Raw genomic sequence first — 23,068 nt, 5'->3', positions numbered from 1 at the left:
AGACCCATGATTTGGGGTGTACACAGCAGTGCTGGAGTGCAATTTGCTTAATGGGGACACTAGTTAGATTGACCGGTGTCCCCAAGAAATGACACTGGTAGGGTTTTAACCTCACTTCCTGTTCAGCTGTGTGACAGGAAGTGAAGCCAATTTTAAGAAAAGGGACACAAAGCTCAACACAAAAATAAAAAAACACAAAGCAGGGGTTCTAACACTCACTTGGCTTCCCTCAAACACCCACAATTTGAATAGGATTGCCTTGCGCTAGATTTAAGCACAGTGCTGTAAATCAGCACGTCAAGCCTGTCCACCAATAGCAAACCCCCCCCCCCCCCACAGGCCATGTTTGCAGGTTTTCCTTCATCTTGCACATGTGCTTTAAAATAGTCTGGACAGCAATTCTTGATAAGAGAAATCCCCAAAACATGTCCTGTCGGGGGTACTTGAGGGCTGAGGACCACTGCAGAATAAATAAAATACTTACCAGTTTTTGTCTTTAAAGTCAGGGAGAATAAACATGGCAAACATTTCATGATTACACACCAGGAAAGAAGCTTAGACAAAAATCACACATAATTTGTTAGGCCCAAACCTAGTTCAGCTGCAGCTGTCAACATATGTAGCATGAAAAAGTAACAAAAGACAAACTTAACAATTTTAAAGTAATTTTTATTGGTCAACAAAACAAGGAAAGCAAAAAAAGACAAACAAAAATACATTTCAAAATTCTAATTAACCATAGCTTTACACATTTTTCATAAAATAAGGCCACATAGACAAATACATCAAAGTGAACATTATTTAAAAATAAACCAAAACCATTGGCAAAATAAAACAAAACCCATGCAACAAACCACATTTGTGTTTAGCAACAGCATTTCTGCCAGCCTGCCCCTTCTGAGGGCAGCTGAGGACTGATCGATCCAAGCTTTTTATAACAGGGCTAGTAATGAAGCAATTGAAATCACATGACCAAATTGCAGTCTCTAGTTTGGGTGAGCTTGTAATTGGGCACACCTGCAATTAACCCAAACCACGCTCTATGAGCATCCAATGAGTGTTTTTCACCTTTTAAAAAGAAAGGATATTTTTTTTCTAAGTGTTTGAGCATGCTCAGTTCATCACACATGTAGGAACCAAGCTGCAATGGAATGAGAGCTTTTTTTTTTTGGTTTCCCCTGATCTGATGCTTTCCAGCCTGAAGGGGAGGTGTTAAAGACAGAAGTAAACACGCACATTTAATAATCTATTTGTGTGAAAAAAAAGGTTGCCAATTTTGTTTGGGAGCCACGTCGCACGACTGCGCAATTGTCAGTTAAAGCGACGCCGCGCCGAATCACAAAAACTTGCCCGGTCATTGACCAGAAATATGGTCCGGGCTCAAGTGGTTAAAAATTAACAAAACACAAAAGTGAGCCCAATTTTTGGGGATAATGTGAAAGATGATGTTACACTGAGTAAATAGATACCTTACATGTCACGCTTTACTATTGGAAACACTCCTGCAATGGGGCCAAAATGAATTCCGTGAATATCCCCATAGGCGACCTTTTATTTTTTTTTCCAGGTTACCAGTTTATAGTTACAAAGAAAGTCTAGTGGTAAAAGTATTGCTCTCGCTCTAACGCACGCGTCAATACCTCACATGTGTGGTTTGAACGATGTTTATATATGTGGGCGGGACTTGCGTAAGTCCCGGCCACATATGTAAAAATTATTTTTACTTTTTGCTATAATAAATATCCCCAAAAATATATATTCAAAAAACTAAAAAACCCCTCAGTTTAGGCCGATACGTATTCTACATCTTTTTGGTTCCAAAAAATCGCAAATAGCGTTTAGTGTTTGGTTTTTGCAAAAGGTATAGCGTCTACAAATTTTTTTTTTTTGTTGTTTTAACTAGTTATTGGGGCGATCAGCGATTTTTATCGGTACTGCGACATTATGGCGGACACATCGAACACTTTTTTGGAACCATTGGCATTTTTCAAGCGATCAGTGCTGTAAAAAATGCATTGCTTACTCAAAAAATGCCACTGGCAGGGAAGGGGTTAACACTAGGTGCGAGGGAGGGGTTAAATATGTTCCCTGGGTGTGTTCTAACTGTAGGGGGGGGGGGATGGGACTGACATGTGTAAATGACAGATCGCTGTTCATGAAGGGGAACTCCAGACCCCCCCAAAAAAAATAAGGTGGGTTCCCTCCAGGTGCATACCAGGCTCTTAGGCTTGGTCTGGAACATAAGGGGTTAAACCGGGGCCCAAAAAAATAGCGTGGCCCCCCCCCCAAGATCCAAACCAAGCCCTTATCCCAGGCACGCAGTCTGGTCAGACAGGAATGGGGGTGGGGACGAGCGAGCGCCCCCCTCCCTCCTGAGCCATACCAGACCACATGCCCTCAACATGGGGGAGTGTGTGCTGTGGGGGAGGGGGGCACTGCCCCCCCACCCCAAAGCACTCTTGCCCCCATGTCGATAGGGACAAGAGCCTCTTCCCGACAACCCTGGCCGTTGGTTGTCGGGGTATGCGGGCGGAGAGCTTATCAGAATCTGAGAGACCCCTTTAATAAAGGGGTCCCCAGATTCCGGCCCCCCACCCTATGTGAATGAGTATGGGGTACATCGTACCTCTACCCATTCACATGGGGGAAATGTAAAGTAAAAAAAACACACCACACAGAATAAAATATTTTATTAATCTGCTCCGGAGCCCCCCCTTTCTTCTTTAGCTCTCTTAGAAGGGGGGGTTTCTTCTCTCCCGATCTTCCGCCGGGACCCTGGGCTTCGGTGATTTCTGCCGGGGGAGGGCGCCATCCCTCGGTCCTCTCCGGAGCCTTCCGCCGGATGCCCCCACCCCATTTAAGCTCTTTTTCATTAGGGAGGGGCATCCGGACTTCGGGGTCTTCTGCCGGGGGATGGCGCCTATCCCCCGGTCTTTCCGGTGCCTTCCGCCAGGGTTCCGGTCTTCCTGGTCTTCTGCCGGGGGTGCGCCAACTCCCCGGTCTTTTCTCTTCTGTCTTCTCTGCTCCCTCTTCTGCCTGGCTCCCCCGCGGAGCCAGGGCTTTCTTCCGTCTTCTTTCTTCTCTCTTCCTTCTTCTGCCTGTCTCCTCCGGGAGCCCAGGGCTTGTCTCCGCTGTCTTCTTCCTTCTCTTCCATTCGATGTTGACACGACGAGGTTCCGCGCTGACATGCCGTGTCAGCGGCGGGCATGGACTTATATAGGGTAATGCCACCATGTGACCTCAACCCATGTGACATCACATTCCCTGGGCATGATGGGAATGTGATGTCACATGGGTTGAGGTCACATGGTGGCATTACCCTATATAAGTCCATGCCCACTGCTCAGACGGCATTCCAGCGCCGGACCTCGTCGTGTCAACATCCAATGGAAGAGAAGGGAGAAGACAGCGGAGACAAGCCCTGTGCTCCGCGGAGGAGACAGGCAGAAGAAGGAAGAGAGAAGAAAGAAGACGGAAGAAAGCCCTGGCTCCGCGGGGGAGCCAGGCAGAAGAGGGAGCAGAGAAGACAGAAGAGAAAAGACCGGGGAGTTGGCGCACCCCCGGCAGAAGACCGGAACCCTGGCGGAAGGCACCGGAAAGACCGGGGGATAGGCGCCATCCCCCGGCAGAAGACCCCGAAGTCCGGATGCCCCTCCCTAATGAAAAAGAGCTTAAATGGGGTGGGGGCATCCGGCGGAAGGCTCCGGAGAGGACCGAGGGATGGCGCCCTCCCCCGGCAGAAATCACCGAAGCCCAGGGTCCCGGCGGAAGATCGGGAGAGAAGAAACCCCCCCTTCTAAGAGAGCTAAAGAAGAAAGGGGGGGCTCCGGAGCAGATTAATAAAATATTTTATTCTGTGTGGTGTTTTTTTTTTACTTTACATTTCCCCCATGTGAATGGGTAGAGGTACGATGTACCCCATACTCATTCACATAGGGTGGGGGCTGGCATCTGGGGGCCCCCTTATTAAAGGGAGCTCGCAGATTCCGATTAGCCCCGCCCGCATACCCCGACAACCAATGGCAAGGGTTGTCGGGAAGAGGCTCTTGTCCCTATCGACATGGGGGCAAGAGTGCTGTGGGGTGGGGGGGCAGTGCCCCCCTCCCCCACAGCACACACTCCCCCATGTTGAGGGCATGCGGTCTGGTACGGCTCAGGAGGGGGGGGGCCGCTCGCTCGTCCCCGCCCCCATTCCTGTCCGGGCCAGACTGCATGCCTGGGATGAGGGCTTGGTTTGGATCTGGGGGGGACCCCCGCGCCGAATCGGCGCGGGTTTAACCCCTCACATTCCGGACCAAGCCTAAGAGCCTAATGTAGCCCTGAAGGGGGACCCGCGCCGATTTCAAGTTTGAAATTTGGCGCCGAGTTCCCCTTCAGGGCTGAAAACAGCTCGGAGATTCCCGTGCGCCGCGTCACGCAGCGCATTCACGGGTACGCCGCTTGGTATTTACCAAGATTTTCACGGCGTACTGACAGGGCGCACGGGAATCCCTGACTTTTCTCTCTGCGCATGCCCAGTATGCAAATGAACCTCCCGAGGTTCAGGCGCACTGTGCAAGCGTACGGGGATCTGTTTTCAAAAAACACTTTCCCTTTCAATTCGGCCCGCCAAACACTTCAAAACACATGTCACTTCACTTCCCCTGCATCCCCCCACCTCCCCCCTTAATAAACTCCCGCCCAAACCCCCGCAATTTATAGTTTAATGTGCCGTGCGCCAGGTCTGTACTGGTGCACAATGCACCCTCTCCTGGGCGCACGGAGCACATTAGTAACTAGGGAAATACACTGCACTAGCAGCGTATTTCTTTAGTAAATGGCCAAACGGCTGCTACTCCTGCTTTTACTCCATGAGTCATGGAGTAAAGGCTTGGTAAATCAGGCCCGTGGTGTGTACTGCCTGTGTCCACCTAAAGCTAAGTGGTGTGTGTACTGCCTGTGTCCTCTGCAGTGTGCACCTAAAGCTACGTGGTGTGTGTACTGCTCGTGTCCTCTGCAGTGTGCACCTAAAGCTACATGGTGTGTGTACTGCCATTGTCCTCTGCAGTGTGCACCTAAATCTACGTGGTGTGTGTACTGTCTGTGTCTGTGCTATTTTTCTCAATGATTTTCATCCATATTGCAGGGACCAGACATTACATTAAAGCCACAAGTTTTAAATTACTTTTTTCTTATAGTAATCTCATTTTGTGCAGGGACAGTTCTAAACACTTGCCACTTCACAGGCATACCCAGCAGGTACGATATTTAAAGGAGTTTTTCTTTTTTTTTCTTTTTCACTTTAAGCATCATTAAAATCACTGCTCCAAAAAAAACAACTGTTTTTAAAACTTTTTTTTCCATTGTTCTCAAACCCGTTTTACGACAATAACTTGCATATTAGGCTTTAACCACTTCCAGACCTGCGCACGACGATGTACGTCCATTTTTTAAAGATTGATATCTCGGTAACGGCAGCAGCTGCTGCCACAACCGAGGTATCAATCTTTAGTGTGCGCGGTCTGGTAAACGATAACGGCGGTCTCCGCGGCGGATTCGCTGCGAGATCGCCGTTATCGGTGGCGGGAGAGGGGCCCCCCCCCTCCCGCCGCTCTCCCGTGCCCTCCGCCGCTTACCGGAGCCGTCGGTAGCGGCGGAGGAGATCGCGACTGTTCAGCAGCTGAGCGGGGACGAGACTGAAGGAAAAATCTCCTTCGCCCGTCCCCATAGCTCTGCTGGGCGGAAGTGACGTCAAAACGTCAGTCCCGCCCAGCCTCTTAAAGAGACAATTTTTTTTTTTTGTCATTTGAAAAAATTACATTTCCAATTTTTTTTTTTTTTTTTGCATTTAAGCCTAAATATGAGATCTGAGGTCTTTTTGACCCCAGATCTCATATTTAAGAGGACCTGTCATGCTTTTTTCTATTACAAGGGATGTTTACATTCCTTGTAATAGGAATAAAAGTGATCAATTTTTTTTTTCAGTGTAAAAAGTAATAAAATAAATAAAAATAAATAAGAAAACAAAAAAAAAAATTTTTTAAAGCGCCCCGTCCCGACGAGCTCGCGCGCAGAAGCGAACGCATACGCGAGTAGCGCCCGCATATGAAAACGGTGTTCAAATCACACAAGTGAGGTATCGCCGCGATCATTAGAGCGAGAGCAATAATTCTAGCCCTAGGCCTACTCTGTAGCTCAAAAAATGCAATCTCTAGAATTTTTTAAACATCGCCTATCGAGATTTTTAAGGGTAAATGTTTGACGCCATGCCACGAGCGGGCGCAATTTTTAAGCGTGACATGTTGGGTATCATTTTACTCGGCGTAACATTATCTTTCACAATATATAAAAAAATTGGGCCAAATTTATTGTTGTCTTATTTTTGAATTCAAAAAAGTGATTTTTTTCCAAAAAAAGTGCGCTTGTAAGACCGCTGCGCAAATACGGTGTGACAAAAAGTATTGCAATGACCACTATTTTATTCTCTAGGGTGTTAGAAAAAAAATATATAATGTTTGGGGGTTTTAAGTAATTTTCTAGCAGAAAAAAATGTTTTAGTCTTGCAAACACCAAATCTGAAAAACACCTAAGGTCTGGAAGTGGTTAAAATGAGCACTTTTGAATTTGAACGTTTGAGTCCCATAGACGTCAATGGGGTTCTAAATGTTCGCGCGAACGGTCGGTCCGTTCAAAGGTTCTGGTGCGAACCGAACGGGGGGTGTTCGTTTCATCCCTAAACACCAGTACAGCTAAATATTCCTTACAAAGAAAAGTGTAGCGCTAAATAAATATGAGAAGGATGGGCCAAATTCTCAAAAACTCTGCGTAACTTAAATTTCAGCAGTTAAGTTACACTGACTTAAAATTTCTACCTAAGTGCCTGATCGTCAAAGCACTTAGGTAGAAATTACACGCTGTGTAACTTAAGTGCCGCCGTCGTAAGGCGGTCCTCCTCTCCTGGGGGCGTTTAAAATTTAAATGAGGCGCGCTCCCGCGCCGGCCGTACTGCGCATGCGTGTGACGTCATTTTCCCGACGTGCAGCGCGCGAACGTAATTAACGCCGGTCGGCTTTGAGAATTTCGATGGGACACTAAAGTTGCGACGGGTGAAAAAAAAAGACGCGCCGGGAAAACAAATAATTATAAAAAAAAATGTCAGCGTCGCTCAGTATGCATTCCTGAGAGGGAGAACTCCATGCCAATTTTCAAAGAAAAAAACGGCATGGGTTCCCCCCCCCAGGAGCATACCAGGCCCTTAGGTCTGGTATGGGTTGTAAGGAGACCCCCCCACGCCGAAAAATTGACGTAGGGGGTCCCCCTACAATCCATACCAGACCCGTATCCAAAGCACGCTACCCGGCCGGCCAGGAATGGGAGTGGGGACGAGCGAGCGCCCCCCCTCCTGAGCCGTGCCAGGCCGCATGCCCTCAACATGGGGGGGTTGGGTGCTCTGGGGCAGGGGGGCGCACTGCGGGCCCCCCCACCCCAGAGCACCCTGTCCCCATGTTGATGAGGACAGGACCTCTTCCCGACAACCCTTGCCATTGGTTGTCGGGGTCTGCGGGCAGAAGGCTTATCGGAATCTGGGAGTCCCCTCAAATAAGGGGGCCCCCAGATACCGGCCCCCCACCCTAAGTGAATGGATATGGGGTACATCGTACCCCTATCCATTCACCTGGAGGCAAAAAGTAAAATGTAGTAAACACACAACACAAGGCTTTTTAAAATAATTTATTATTCTGCTCCGGATGCCCCCCCTGTCTTCGTTATTAGCTCAATTACCAGGGGGGGCTTCTTCTTCCGCTCTCCGGGGGTCTTCCGCTCTCCGGGGGTCTTCTCCGCTCTCCGGGGGGGGCTTCTCCGGACTCCGGGGGGCTTCTTCCATCTTCTCCCCTCTTCCGCTGTTGACTCGGCGAACCCCGGTTCTTCTGCAGCTCTCCGGTGCCTTCTTCTTCAGCGCTGGCTGCCTGCTATGTTTGTGTGTTAGCTCGATTTCAAACAGGCAGCCAGCGCGGTCTTCTGTGGCGTCAGGGTCTTCTCTTCCTTTCTTCCGATGTTGCCTCGTCGCCTGTTGTCGCTGTAATGATGGAAGCGCGCCTTGCATCCCATTTATATAGGCATCACCGTCCCATCATGCTCCGGTAGGTACCCACGTGGTGGGTGCACGTGGGTAGGCACCCACCACGTGGGTACCTACCGGAGCATGATGGGACGGTGATGCCTATATAAATGGGATGCAAGGCGCGCTTCCATCATTACAGCGACAACAGGCGACGAGGCAACATCGGAAGAAAGGAAGAGAAGACCCTGACGCCACAGAAGACCGCGCTGGCTGCCTGTTTGAAATCGAGCTAACACACAAACATAGCAGGCAGCCAGCGCTGAAGAAGAAGGCACCGGAGAGCTGCAGAAGAACCGGGGTTCGCCGAGTCAACAGCGGAAGAGGGGAGAAGATGGAAGAAGCCCCCCGGAGTCCGGAGAAGCCCCCCCCGGAGAGCGGAGAAGACCCCCGGAGAGCGGAAGACCCCCGGAGAGCGGAAGAAGAAGCCCCCCCTGGTAATTGAGCTAATAACGAAGACAGGGGGGGCATCCGGAGCAGAATAATAAATTATTTTAAAAAGCCTTGTGTTGTGTGTTTACTACATTTTACTTTTTGCCTCCAGGTGAATGGATAGGGGTACGATGTACCCCATATCCATTCACTTAGGGTGGGGGGCCGGTATCTGGGGGCCCCCTTATTTGAGGGGACTCCCAGATTCCGATAAGCCTCCGCCCGCATACCCCGACAACCAATGGCAAGGGTTGTCGGGAAGAGGTCCTGTCCTCATCAACATGGGGACAGGGTGCTCTGGGGTGGGGGGGCCCGCAGTGCGCCCCCCTGCCCCAGAGCACCCAACCCCCCCATGTTGAGGGCATGCGGCCTGGCACGGCTCAGGAGGGGGGGGGACGCTCGCTCGTCCCCACTCCCATTCCTGGCCGGCCGGGTAGCGTGCTTTGGATACGGGTCTGGTATGGATTGTAGGGGGACCCCCTACGTCAATTTTTCGGCGTGGGGGGGTCTCCTTACAACCCATACCAGACCTAAGGGCCTGGTATGCTCCTGGGGGGGAACCCATGCCGGTTTTGAATTTAAAAATTGCCGTGGAGTTCTCCCTCAGGAATGCATACCAAATGCCGTCGCTGGAATGGGCCTTTACAAGGTTTGGCTAACTTTCCACATTGTAAAACCAGCCCTAATTTTGCGCCGGCAAATTCGGAACTTACGCAGAAATCAAAGTGCTGAAATGCTTTGAAAATCTGCTTAAGTCCTCATTTGCATACGCAAAGCTGGATTTCAATGAGAAATGCCCCCAGTGGCGGATGCGGTACTGCATCCTAAAATCTGACCGTGTAAGTGTCTTACACATGTCAGATTTTCTGCCTAACTTTGGAAAAAGCCTTTTGAGAATCGTTTCCAAAGTTAGGCACAGGGATACGTAGGCTGAACAGCAGTTAAGTCTGCGTATCTCTTTTGAGAATTTGGCCCCATATGCTAAATGGATATCGTAATTAGTATTACAAAATTAGTGATTAACACCATATGTGACCACCGTGCTAGAAAATAAAAATAAATGAAGAGGCTCCAAATTAAAAGTATCATGTCAAAGTATCCATTCAGTACATATTAAAGGAAGGAGGAAAAAGAAGAAAAAGGGGCGCACATAGCGTAATTCTGCGAATTATTCAATATTACCGTATTTATCGGCGTATACCGCGCACTATTTTGCCCTGAAAATCAGGGCAAAATCGTGGGTGCGCGATATACGCCGATACCCGCTTTCCCGCCATGAGTTTGAATACTGCGCCCGCATATAGCGAGCGCAGTACACTCGTGAATCTTCGGGCAGTCTCGGCGCCTCTCGTACTGACGTCCTGACGTCCTGAGCGTACAGGACGTCAGTGCGAGAGGCGCCCGAGCCTGCCCGAAGATTCACGAGTGTACTGCGCTCGCTATATGCGGGCGCAGTATTCAAAGTCGTGGCGGGAAACGAGCGGGAGGACGCCGCAGAAGGACGCCGGACCCGCCGAAGATGGACACCGGACCCGCCGAAGATGGACACCGGACCCGCCGAAGATGGACACCGGATCCGCCGAAGATGGACGCCCGACCCGCCGAAGAGGACACCCGAAGCCGCAGAAGGACGCCGGACCCAACGAGGCCGCAGATGGACGCCGCGCAAGACACCAAAACTGTAAGTACAAAAAAACAAAAAATATTTTTTTCCCACAGGATTGGGGGCCACTTTGGGGGTGCGCGGTATACGCCAGAGCGCGTTATACCGCGATAAATACAGTATTTATTAAAAGAAAGAAATACACTCACATTTGCAGTAATGTAAAGAGCGCTCATAAAATCACAAACAGTGGCATCAGTAGTCCTGACCGACGCGTTTCGTTCTAACTTACTAAAAACAAATCTAAAATATTATAAAGAATTACACATTATTTATAATACAAAATACACAAATATTCAAAATTGAACAGTAGTAAAATACCTGTTATACATATCTGTGCAAAAGGTCAATCCTAAAAAAATACATTTAAAATAAAATACAAACTAAGCATCATTAATAAAACAATTGAGATCAAAGTCTATGTTTGCTAAAACTTTAGTCTCAAAAATCCAACTGTATTCCTTTCAGCTCAGTTGCATAATGTATAGTAATTGCCCCCTCTCCAGTGTTTGTCTATCGTTTCAACTTCAACCAATGATGTCATCAACCTAACATGGAGGCTGGGTTCACACTGGTGCAAAAACAGACATTGCATGTGATTCGCACAACAGTGCTGCGCAGATCACATGCGATGTCTGTGCGATGCAAAGTCAATGCTGTAACCTGGCACACGCAAGCTGAACAAAATAAAACCAAGGAGCTTGGGAGGAGCTCGCTGTACTAACTTTGCAAAAAAGTACAGCGATCTCCCCACTAAGCTATTGTGTTCTGACAAGGGGACCCCCCCCTGTTCAGCCACCTTCTGTCAAATAGGTTAATGTACACACAGGGCGAATGTCGACTGGTTTCTGTTAAACCGGCCGATAGCAGTCGAAATTCGGCCTATGTGTACCAGGCTTAAAGGTGAGCAGTTTGGATTGCCACAAGCAAAGATTGCACTTTATGAAAGTGGGATCACCGCAGTCATCATTGCTTGCACTTTAGTTTTGGACTGTGTACTGGTGTGTGTGCATAAACTATTTGGTGTATTAGTTACCACTCCATTCTTTTGGACACACATCTTATATTTATTGCACTTTATGTACAATTTTCTATCACAAAGTGTTTGCACTTTACATGTGTTTACAAATTTATATCGTAAATGTATTTGTGTTGGTAGCGCTGCACTGTTTTGTTAGCTGTTTTTGATATATGCCAGAGTGTTATCACTAGTGTAAGCTGGCTGCCATTATTTGAATATTTAAAGTTTAGTTATATCTGTTATGGAGTGCGCAAGTTGAATTTTTTTAATCTAGTACTAGAAAATCTATAGTAAATGGTACCTCTTTAAATCTGTAATACATTTTAAAAGCATGTTTTGTTGTTTTTATTACAAAAAAAAAAGTGACTAGGCAGATAAAGGATTTTATATTTAATTTGCATTTTTGTCTTCTTTCTTGATCTCTTTACACCTCAGTACATCTGTGTACCAACCTTTGCATCTTTTCCCAGCTAATTTTAGCATTCTATACCCTATATCCATCTCATTCTAGCAAAAATTAACAATTAAAATCAGCTTAAATCCTGGATCAGAAGTGGAAGGATGTGTTGGATTCTCCACAATGTGCGCCCCCGCATATACCAATAAGCTCATGGCGCTTTATATTATCTATCAAGCATACTTTAGATCTGATTAAATTGTTCACAACAGGCCAGGTGCCCTAAATGTATCACCCCTAATATAGATTTTTAGCAAATGATATGATAATTCTTCCCTATATAAAATGTATGGCAAATGACAGTATTGTTAATCTTAAATGTGTTGCCAGCTCCAGTGCCCTTTAACATGGAAGTATCTCATTAGGACTCCCATAAAGAGCTCTGGAATTGCTGTAGCCCTCTTCATAAGAAAATCACTTGACTGTTAAGGAAAAGCTTTGTCTCTCTAAATACAGCCTTTTTGAAATTCTTAAAATATATTTTATCAGTAAATTCTTTACAAACACACGAGAAAGCTTGAGAATTTCTTTACCATTTTGTCATGTATATTAAAAACAACCACTCAGGGATAATTACTGATGAACTGCTTTGTATGTATTATAATTCTAACTGGTTGCATTATAGTTATTACAACTAATAAGAACACGTCCAGCCTAAACCTTTTTTCTGTAATATGAAGACTATGCTGTACTTTCATTTTACAGTATATTACCTGTTTGTTTAGTTTCCAGCAATGATTGATTAATTGTGTGTTTTGCAGAACTCCGAACTTCTTGAGATGGGAACAAGGGACACCTATAAGGATAAGTGTGTAGGCACAGGACACCCCCTGTCACGCCCCACAAAGGGAGAATTATACCAAAACAAATATTTTTTTTTTTTACCACTACAAGTCATTTATCCTTTATACGGGCTTCGGTTCTGTGATTGGCCGGAGCCACAACGACATTACTCCCACGCATTCACGCGGAAGCTGCAGTTCATGGCACAGGGCTCGGAAGGAACGGCACCCGTGGCCGTTCCTTCGCCTAGGTTCACACTGCTGCGAATTCAAAACATTTTACCGCGATTTTACCGCGATTTCGCGGCCGCGATTTTGCCGCGATTTTGCCGCGATTTCGGCCGCAATTTAATGTAAATCGCGGCCCGAAATCGCAAAAAGTAGTACAGGAACTACTTTTTGAAATCACAGATGCGGCGTCGCACTGATTAGGACAGTGCCATTGCCGACAATTGCCGGCAAATGCCGCCGATTTGAGATGCGATTTGACATGTCAAATCGCATCTCAAATCGTTCCAAATCGTACCCAGTGTGAACCAGGGCTTCAGAGCGTATGCGCCAGTGATGTCATTGGCTGCATGTAATGCAAATATCTTCGAAAATACCTCCTACATGTTTAGGAGGTATTTTCACTACCTTTAGGTAAGCCTTATTATAGGCTTACCTATAGGTAAATGACAGCAGAGAAAGTTGACTTCCTCTTTAAGGCCAAATAATTAAATTTTAGTCTCATGTGACCATAACACCTTTTCCCATGTGGCCTCAGAATCTTCAAGGTCCATTTAAAGTGGTTGTAAACCCTTTACAACCACTTTAGCCTACAGGTAAGCTGTACCTGTACCTGTAGGTGCTTGAAATTTCTCCCAGACCTACACGGTCTAGGAGATATTTGCAAATCGCTGTACAGCGATTTCTCCTGCACATGCGCCGGAGTTAGAAAGGGCACGCCGTTAAAGGTGGCTCCCGCACGCATGCGTGGGAGTGACGTCGCGCGACTCTGACCAGTCACAGTTCGTGGCCCCCGGAAGGAAGAGGGATGAAGAATGGCTGCTTGCTACTAGGGAAGAATACGGGGACATCGCGGGCTTCTCCTACAGGTAAGTGTCACATAATGGTGCCATGCATAGTAGCCCATTATGCTTTTCCTTTACAGGGAAACAAAGAGGAAGTAACACCCATCAGGGTTTACTTCCTCTTTAAGGTGGTCAGATGAGACTAAAATTGAATTATTTGGCCTCAACACCAAATGATATGTCTGGTAGAAATACAATACAGCTCACCATATGCCAGCCCCACAGCTAGGAGGGCCATGCTGCCATCCTACATCCTCCTGCAGTCCATACAACATGTTTGAATGCAGGAGTAAGTCAAATAAAATACAGTGTTTTGAGTGCAGAAGTCCGGATGAGAGTGGTGTAGGGAGATAGAAACAAAGGGATGAGAGAGAGAGAGAGATAGGGGTAAAAGAGTGTGGGGGGATAGGGGGGACAAAAATAAGAGGCAAAACAAAAAGAAAAAGGGGAGAATCTTTATGACACTACAAATCCCAGTATGGCAGACTCCCATTCCTCAGCTCACACTAGGGTGACCACATTTCCAAACTGCCATTCAGGGACACCCCCCCCCCCCCAAAAAAAAATACGTTTTTTTACATATTTTTTTTGCCAGTTTTGGGGGCAGGGGCGTATCATGAAATCAGCGGGCCCGTGACAGGGGACTGGGTGACAGGGGACTGGGTGACAGAGGGCTGGGTGACAGAGGGCTGGGTGACAGAGGGACAGAGGACTGGGTGACAGAGGACTGGGTGACAGAGGGACAGAGGACTGGGTGACAGGGGACAGGGTGACAGGGGACAGGGTACTGGGTGACAGGGGAATGGGTGACAGGGGAATGGGTGACAGGGGAATGGGTGACAGGGGAATGGGTGACAGGTGACAGGGGACAGGGTGACAGGGGACAGGGTGACAGAGGGCTGAGTGACAGGGGAGTGGGTGACAGAGGGCTGGGTGACAGGGGACAGGGTGACGGAGGGCTGGGTGACAGGGGACTGGGTGACAGGGGACTGGGTGACAGGGGACTGGGTGACAGGGGGCTGGGTGACAGGGGGCTGGGTGACAGGGGGCTGGGTGACAGGGTGACAGGGGACAGGGTGACAGGGGACAGGGTGAAAGAGGGCAGGGTGACAGAGGGCTGGGTGACAGAGGGCTGGGTGACAGGGGAGTGGGTGACAGGGGAGTGGGTGACAGGGGAGTGGGTGACAGAGGGCTGGGTGACAGAGGGCTGGGTGACAGGGGGATGGGTGACAGAGGGCTGGGTGACAGGGGGCTGGGTGACAGGGGAGTGGGTGACAGAGGGCTGGGTGACAGAGTGTCTGGGTGACAGAGGAGCTGGGTGACAGAGGAGCTGGGTGACAGAGGAGCTGGGTGACGGAGAGCTGGGTGACAGAGGGACAGGGTGACAGAGTGACTGGGTGACAGAGGGACTGGGTGACAGAGGGACTGGGTGACAGAGGGACTGGGTGACAGAGGAGCTGGGTGACAGAGGAGCTGGGTGACAGAGGGACTGGGTGACAGAGTGACTGGGTGACAGAGGGACTGGGTGACAGAGGGACTGGGTGACAGAGTGACTGGGTGACAGAGGAGCTGGGTGACAGAGTGACTGGGTGACAGAGGGGCTGGGTGACAGAGGGACTGGGTGACAGAGGGACTGGGTGACAGAGTGACTGGGTGACAGAGGGACTGGGTGACAGAGGAGCTGGGTGACAGAGGGACTGGGTGACAGAGGGACTGGGTGACAGAGGGACTGGGTGACAGAGGGACTGGGTGACAGAGGGACTGGGTGACAGAGGGACTGGGTGACAGAGTGACTGGGTGACAGAGGAGCTGGGTGACAGAGTGACTGGGTGACAGAGGGACTGGGTGACAGAGGGACTGGGTGACAGAGGGACTGGGTGACAGAGTGACAGAGTGACTGGGTGACAGAGTGACTGGGTGACAGAGTGACTGGGTGACAGAGGGACTGGGTGACAGAGGGACTGGGTGACAGAGGGACTGGGTGACAGAGTGACTGGGTGACAGAGGAGCTGGGTGACGGAGAGCTGGGTGACGGAGAGCTGGGTGACGGAGAGCTGGGTGACAGAGGGACAGGGTGACAGAGTGACTGGGTGACAGAGGAGCTGGGTGACGGAGAGCTGGGTGACAGAGTGACTGGGTGACAGAGTGACTGGGTGACAGAGGGACTGGGTGACAGAGTGACTGGGTGACAGAGGGACTGGGTGACAGAGGGACTGGGTGACAGAGTGGCTGGGTGACAGAGGGACTGGGTGACAGAGGGACTGGGTGACAGAGGGACTGGGTGACAGAGGGACTGGGTGACAGAGTGACTGGGTGACAGAGGAGCTGGGTGACGGAGAGCTGGGTGACGGAGAGCTGGGTGACAGAGGGACAGGGTGACAGAGTGACTGGGTGACAGAGGAGCTGGGTGACAGAGTGACTGGGTGACAGAGTGACTGGGTGACAGAGGAGCTGGGTGACGGAGAGCTGGGTGACAGAGGGACAGGGTGACAGAGTGACTGGGTGACAGAGTGACTGGGTGACAGAGGGACTGGGTGACAGAGGAGCTGGGTGACAGAGGGACTGGGTGACAGAGGGACTGGGTGACAGAGGGACTGGGTGACAGAGGGACTGGGTGACAGAGGGACTGGGTGACAGAGGAGCTGGGTGACGGAGAGCTGGGTGACGGAGAGCTGGGTGACGGAGAGCTGGGTGACAGAGGGACAGGGTGACAGAGTGACTGGGTGACAGAGGAGCTGGGTGACGGAGAGCTGGGTGACAGAGTGACTGGGTGACAGAGTGACTGGGTGACAGAGTGACTGGGTGACAGAGGGACTGGGTGACAGAGGGACTGGGTGACAGAGTGGCTGGGTGACAGAGGAGCTGGGTGACAGAGTGACTGGGTGACAGAGTGACTGGGTGACAGAGGGACTGGGTGACAGAGGGACTGGGTGACAGAGGGACTGGGTGACAGAGTGACTGGGTGACAGAGGAGCTGGGTGACGGAGAGCTGGGTGACGGAGAGCTGGGTGACGGAGAGCTGGGTGACAGAGGGACAGGGTGACAGAGTGACTGGGTGACAGAGGAGCTGGGTGACGGAGAGCTGGGTGACAGAGTGACTGGGTGACAGAGGGACTGGGTGACAGAGTGACTGGGTGACAGAGGGACTGGGTGACAGAGGGACTGGGTGACAGAGGGACTGGGTGACAGAGTGGCTGGGTGACAGAGGGACTGGGTGACAGAGGGACTGGGTGACAGAGGGACTGGGTGACAGAGTGACTGGGTGACAGAGGAGCTGGGTGACGGAGAGCTGGGTGACGGAGAGCTGGGTGACAGAGGGACAGGGTGACAGAGTGACTGGGTGACAGAGGAGCTGGGTGACAGAGTGACTGGGTGACAGAGTGACTGGGTGACAGAGGAGCTGGGTGACGGAGAGCTGGGTGACAGAGGGACAGGGTGACAGAGTGACTGGGTGACAGAGTGACTGGGTGACAGAGTGACTGGGTGACAGAGGGACTGGGTGACAGAGGAGCTGGGTGACAGAGGGACTGGGTGACAGAGGGACTGGGTGACAGAGGGACTGGGTGACAGAGGGACTGGGTGACAGAGGAGCTGGGTGACGGAGAGCTGGGTGACGGAGAGCTGGGTGACGGAGAGCTGGGTGACAGAGGGACAGGGTGACAGAGTGACTGGGTGACAGAGGAGCTGGGTGACGGAGAGCTGGGTGACAGAGTGACTGGGTGACAGAGTGACTGGGTGACAGAGTGACTGGGTGACAGAGGGACTGGGTGACAGAGGGACTGGGTGACAGAGTGGCTGGGTGACAGAGGAGCTGGGTGACAGAGTGACTGGGTGACAGAGTGACTGGGTGACAGAGGGACTGGGTGACAGAGGGACTGGGTGACAGAGTGACTGGGTGACAGAGGAGCTGGGTGACGGAGAGCTGGGTGACGGAGAGCTGGGTGACGGAGAGCTGGGTGACAGAGGGACAGGGTGACAGAGTGACTGGGTGACAGAGGAGCTGGGTGACGGAGAGCTGGGTGACAGAGTGACTGGGTGACAGAGTGACTGGGTGACAGAGGAGCTGGGTGACGGAGAGCTGGGTGACAGAGGGACAGGGTGACAGAGTGACTGGGTGACAGAGTGACTGGGTGACAGAGTGACTGGGTGACAGAGTGACTGGGTGACAGAGGGACTGGGTGACAGAGGAGCTGGGTGACAGAGGAGCTGGGTGACAGAGGAGCTGGGTGACAGAGTGACTGGGTGACAGAGGGACTGGGTGACAGAGGGACTGGGTGACAGAGTGGCTGGGTGACAGAGGAGCTGGGTGACAGAGGGACTGGGTGACAGAGGGACTGGGTGACAGAGGGACTGGGTGACAGAGGGACTGGGTGACAGAGGAGCTGGGTGACGGAGAGCTGGGTGATGGAGAGCTGGGTGACGGAGAGCTGGGTGACAGAGGGACAGGGTGACAGAGTGACTGGGTGACAGAGGAGCTGGGTGACGGAGAGCTGGGTGACAGAGTGACTGGGTGACAGAGTGACTGGGTGACAGAGTGACTGGGTGACAGAGGAGCTGGGTGACAGAGTGACTGGGTGACAGAGGGACTGGGTGACAGAGGGACTGGGTGACAGAGTGGCTGGGTGACAGAGTGACTGGGTGACAGAGTGACTGGGTGACAGAGGAGCTGGGTGACAGAGTGACTGGGTGACAGAGTGACTGGGTGACAGAGGGACTGGGTGACAGAGTGACTGGGTGACAGAGGGACTGGGTGACAGAGTGACAGAGGAGCTGGGTGACAGAGTGACTGGGTGACAGAGTGACTGGGTGACAGAGTGACTGGGTGACAGAGTGACTGGGTGACAGAGTGACAGAGGAGCTGGGTGACAGAGTGACTGGGTGACAGAGTGACTGGGTGACAGAGGGACTGGGTGACAGAGGGACTGGGTGACAGAGGGACTGGGTGACAGAGTGGCTGGGTGACAGAGGAGCTGGGTGACAGAGTGACTGGGTGACAGAGGGACTGGGTGACAGAGGGACTGGGTGACAGAGGAGCTGGGTGACAGAGTGACTGGGTGACAGAGGGACTGGGTGACAGAGGGACTGGGTGACAGAGTGGCTGGGTGACAGAGGAGCTGGGTGACAGAGTGGCTGGGTGACAGAGTGGCTGGGTGACAGAGGAGCTGGGTGACAGAGGGACTGGGTGACAGAGGGACTGGGTGACAGAGGGACTGGGTGACAGAGGGACTGGGTGACAGAGTGACTGGGTGACAGAGGAGCTGGGTGACGGAGAGCTGGGTGACGGAGAGCTGGGTGACAGAGGGACAGGGTGACAGAGTGACTGGGTGACAGAGGAGCTGGGTGACGGAGAGCTGGGTGACAGAGTGACTGGGTGACAGAGTGACTGGGTGACAGAGGGACTGGGTGACAGAGTGACTGGGTGACAGAGGGACTGGGTGACAGAGGGACTGGGTGACAGAGTGGCTGGGTGACAGAGGGACTGGGTGACAGAGGGACTGGGTGACAGAGGGACTGGGTGACAGAGGGACTGGGTGACAGAGTGACTGGGTGACAGAGGAGCTGGGTGACGGAGAGCTGGGTGACAGAGGGACAGGGTGACAGAGGGACAGGGTGACAGAGTGACTGGGTGACAGAGGAGCTGGGTGACGGAGAGCTGGGTGACAGAGTGACTGGGTGACAGAGTGACTGGGTGACAGAGGAGCTGGGTGACGGAGAGCTGGGTGACAGAGTGACTGGGTGACAGAGTGACTGGGTGACAGAGGAGCTGGGTGACAGAGGGACAGGGTGACAGAGGGACAGGGTGACAGAGTGACTGGGTGACAGAGTGACTGGGTGACAGAGTGACTGGGTGACAGAGGGACTGGGTGACAGAGGAGCTGGGTGACAGAGGGACTGGGTGACAGAGGGACTGGGTGACAGAGGGACTGGGTGACAGAGTGACTGGGTGACAGAGGAGCTGGGTGACGGAGAGCTGGGTGACGGAGAGCTGGGTGACGGAGAGCTGGGTGACAGAGGGACAGGGTGACAGAGTGACTGGGTGACAGAGGAGCTGGGTGACGGAGAGCTGGGTGACAGAGTGACTGGGTGACAGAGTGACTGGGTGACAGAGGGACTGGGTGACAGAGGGACTGGGTGACAGAGTGGCTGGGTGACAGAGGAGCTGGGTGACAGAGTGACTGGGTGACAGAGTGACTGGGTGACAGAGGGACTGGGTGACAGAGGGACTGGGTGACAGAGGGACTGGGTGACAGAGTGACTGGGTGACAGAGGAGCTGGGTGACGGAGAGCTGGGTGACGGAGAGCTGGGTGACGGAGAGCTGGGTGACAGAGGGACAGGGTGACAGAGTGACTGGGTGACAGAGGAGCTGGGTGACGGAGAGCTGGGTGACAGAGGGACTGGGTGACAGAGGAGCTGGGTGACAGAGGAGCTGGGTGACAGAGGAGCTGGGTGACAGAGTGACTGGGTGACAGAGGGACTGGGTGACAGAGGGACTGGGTGACAGAGTGGCTGGGTGACAGAGGAGCTGGGTGACAGAGTGACTGGGTGACAGAGGGACTGGGTGACAGAGGGACTGGGTGACAGAGGGACTGGGTGACAGAGGAGCTGGGTGACGGAGAGCTGGGTGACGGAGAGCTGGGTGACGGAGAGCTGGGTGACAGAGGGACAGGGTGACAGAGTGACTGGGTGACAGAGGAGCTGGGTGACGGAGAGCTGGGTGACAGAGTGACTGGGTGACAGAGTGACTGGGTGACAGAGTGGCTGGGTGACAGAGTGGCTGGGTGACAGAGGAGCTGGGTGACAGAGGAGCTGGGTGACAGAGTGACTGGGTGACAGAGGGACTGGGTGACAGAGTGACTGGGTGACAGAGGAGCTGGGTGACGGAGAGCTGGGTGACGGAGAGCTGGGTGACGGAGAGCTGGGTGACAGAGGGACAGGGTGACAGAGGAGCTGGGTGACAGAGGAGCTGGGTGACGGAGAGCTGGGTGACAGAGTGACTGGGTGACAGAGTGACTGGGTGACAGAGTGGCTGGGTGACAGAGTGGCTGGGTGACAGAGGAGCTGGGTGACAGAGGAGCTGGGTGACAGAGTGACTGGGTGACAGAGGGACTGGGTGACAGAGGGACTGGGTGACAGAGTGACTGGGTGACAGAGGAGCTGGGTGACGGAGAGCTGGGTGACGGAGAGCTGGGTGACAGAGGGACAGGGTGACAGAGGAGCTGGGTGACGGAGTGACTGGGTGACAGAGGAGCTGGGTGACGGAGAGCTGGGTGACGGAGAGCTGGGTGACGGAGAGCTGGGTGACAGAGGGACAGGGTGACAGAGTGACTGGGTGACAGAGGAGCTGGGTGACGGAGAGCTGGGTGACAGAGTGACTGGGTGACAGAGTGACTGGGTGACAGAGTGGCTGGGTGACAGAGTGGCTGGGTGACAGAGGAGCTGGGTGACAGAGGAGCTGGGTGACAGAGTGACTGGGTGACAGAGGGACTGGGTGACAGAGGGACTGGGTGACAGAGTGACTGGGTGACAGAGGAGCTGGGTGACGGAGAGCTGGGTGACGGAGAGCTGGGTGACGGAGAGCTGGGTGACAGAGGGACAGGGTGACAGAGGAGCTGGGTGACAGAGGAGCTGGGTGACGGAGAGCTGGGTGACAGAGTGACTGGGTGACAGAGTGACTGGGTGACAGAGTGGCTGGGTGACAGAGTGGCTGGGTGACAGAGGAGCTGGGTGACAGAGGAGCTGGGTGACAGAGTGACTGGGTGACAGAGGGACTGGGTGACAGAGGGACTGGGTGACAGAGTGACTGGGTGACAGAGGAGCTGGGTGACGGAGAGCTGGGTGACGGAGAGCTGGGTGACAGAGGGACAGGGTGACAGAGGAGCTGGGTGACGGAGTGACTGGGTGACAGAGGAGCTGGGTGACGGAGAGCTGGGTGACGGAGAGCTGGGTGACGGAGAGCTGGGTGACAGAGGGACAGGGTGACAGAGTGACTGGGTGACAGAGTGACTGGGTGACAGAGTGACTGGGTGACAGAGGGACTGGGTGACAGGGACTGGGTAGAGAGAGATTATACAGTCCAGATTACAATTTGCAGGGGCAGCAAAGGTGACAGAGAAAGGGGGGTGCACCATGCAACCCCCCCCCCCTCCCCCCTCCCTCACTGTCACCTCTGCTGCCCCTGCAAATTGTAATCTGTACTGTATAATATCTCCCCCCATTGCATGGTCAACCCCCCCCCCCCTCCCCTGCACCTACCTTTTCTGCCCCTGCTCCAAGGATGGCCGGCGCCGCGGCGCAGCGGAAGTCGGGACTCGCGGGATGTCGGGACTCAGGACGGGCGGCGGATCGAGTCCAGCTGAGCAACCGAGGCCTGGAGGGGAGGAGGAGGAGGTCTTGGTCTGTGCCGCGGTAGGTGAGTGACTCACTTGCCTGTTACGCTGCTGCTCTCTCTGCAGCAAGAACCGCGGCTGGCCGCTGGAGGAGGAGGAGATGGGGGTGGAGTCGGAGGCCGCAGAGAGAGCGGGACACTGCGGTGACGTCACTGGTTGCTACAAGCCAAGCGGGGCTTCCCTAGCAACCAGTGATTTAGAATCATTTAATTACAGCGGCAGTGAGTGTGGCAGGCAGTTGATTCCGGGACTCTCCATTGTCCCGGTTTGAAGGCTCCCGGGACACGGGACAAAAGTGTATATTACGGGACGATCCCGGGCAAACCGGGACACGTGGTCACCCTAGCTCACACAGCACAAGGAGATGTTCACCACAGAGGTCACTAGAGCCTGCCAGCCTTCCCCCCATACATGTGCATCTCCAAAAGTTTGAATATCATCAAAAAGTTAATTAAAATAACACCATTCCCACAGTAAAGTATGGAGGTGGTAATATCCTGATATGGGGGTGTTTCTCTGCAGCAGGGACTGTAGCACTTGTCAGGATAGAAGATAAATTGATGGAGCACAATACTATCAAATTCCTTTTTTCCATCTCAGTGATTCTGTTTTTGTTTTTTCTTCTGACATGTTGGTGTTATATCTTTCACTTGGATGTTATAAGTTGCACTTGTAAATACAGCTGGATAAAACACAGACTGTGTCTGTCTTCATTTCAGGCTGCAAAGCAACAAAATGTGAGTATTTTAAAGGGGGTGATTCTTTTTTATTCCCACTGTATATTTTCCTACCCATCAATCTGCAGTTCAGGTGCTATATACATAGAATATTGTGGTAGATGTATGGTATTACTAGGAGACCCTATCACCGCTCTGCAACAGAACTTTAAAAACTGTGGTTTTGTACCCTTGACTTGCAGCACCAATAACAGAATGACACCTAAGACCCCTTTCACACTGAGCTACTTTACAGGCACTATAGCGCTAAGCACTTGCAAAACGCCTGTAAAGCGCCTCTCCTGTCACTCCAATGTGAAAGCTTGAGGGTTTTTACACTGGAGCAGTGCACTGGCAGAACTTCCTAAAAAGTCCTGCAAGCAGCTTCTTTGAGGCACTCCTAAAGCACCCCTGCCCATTGAAATCAATGGGCATCGC

The sequence above is a fragment of the Rana temporaria genome, chromosome 7 (assembly GCF_905171775.1).
Source record: "Rana temporaria chromosome 7, aRanTem1.1, whole genome shotgun sequence".
NCBI lineage: Eukaryota > Metazoa > Chordata > Amphibia > Anura > Ranidae > Rana > Rana temporaria.
This window is presented reverse-complemented; position numbering follows the sequence as displayed.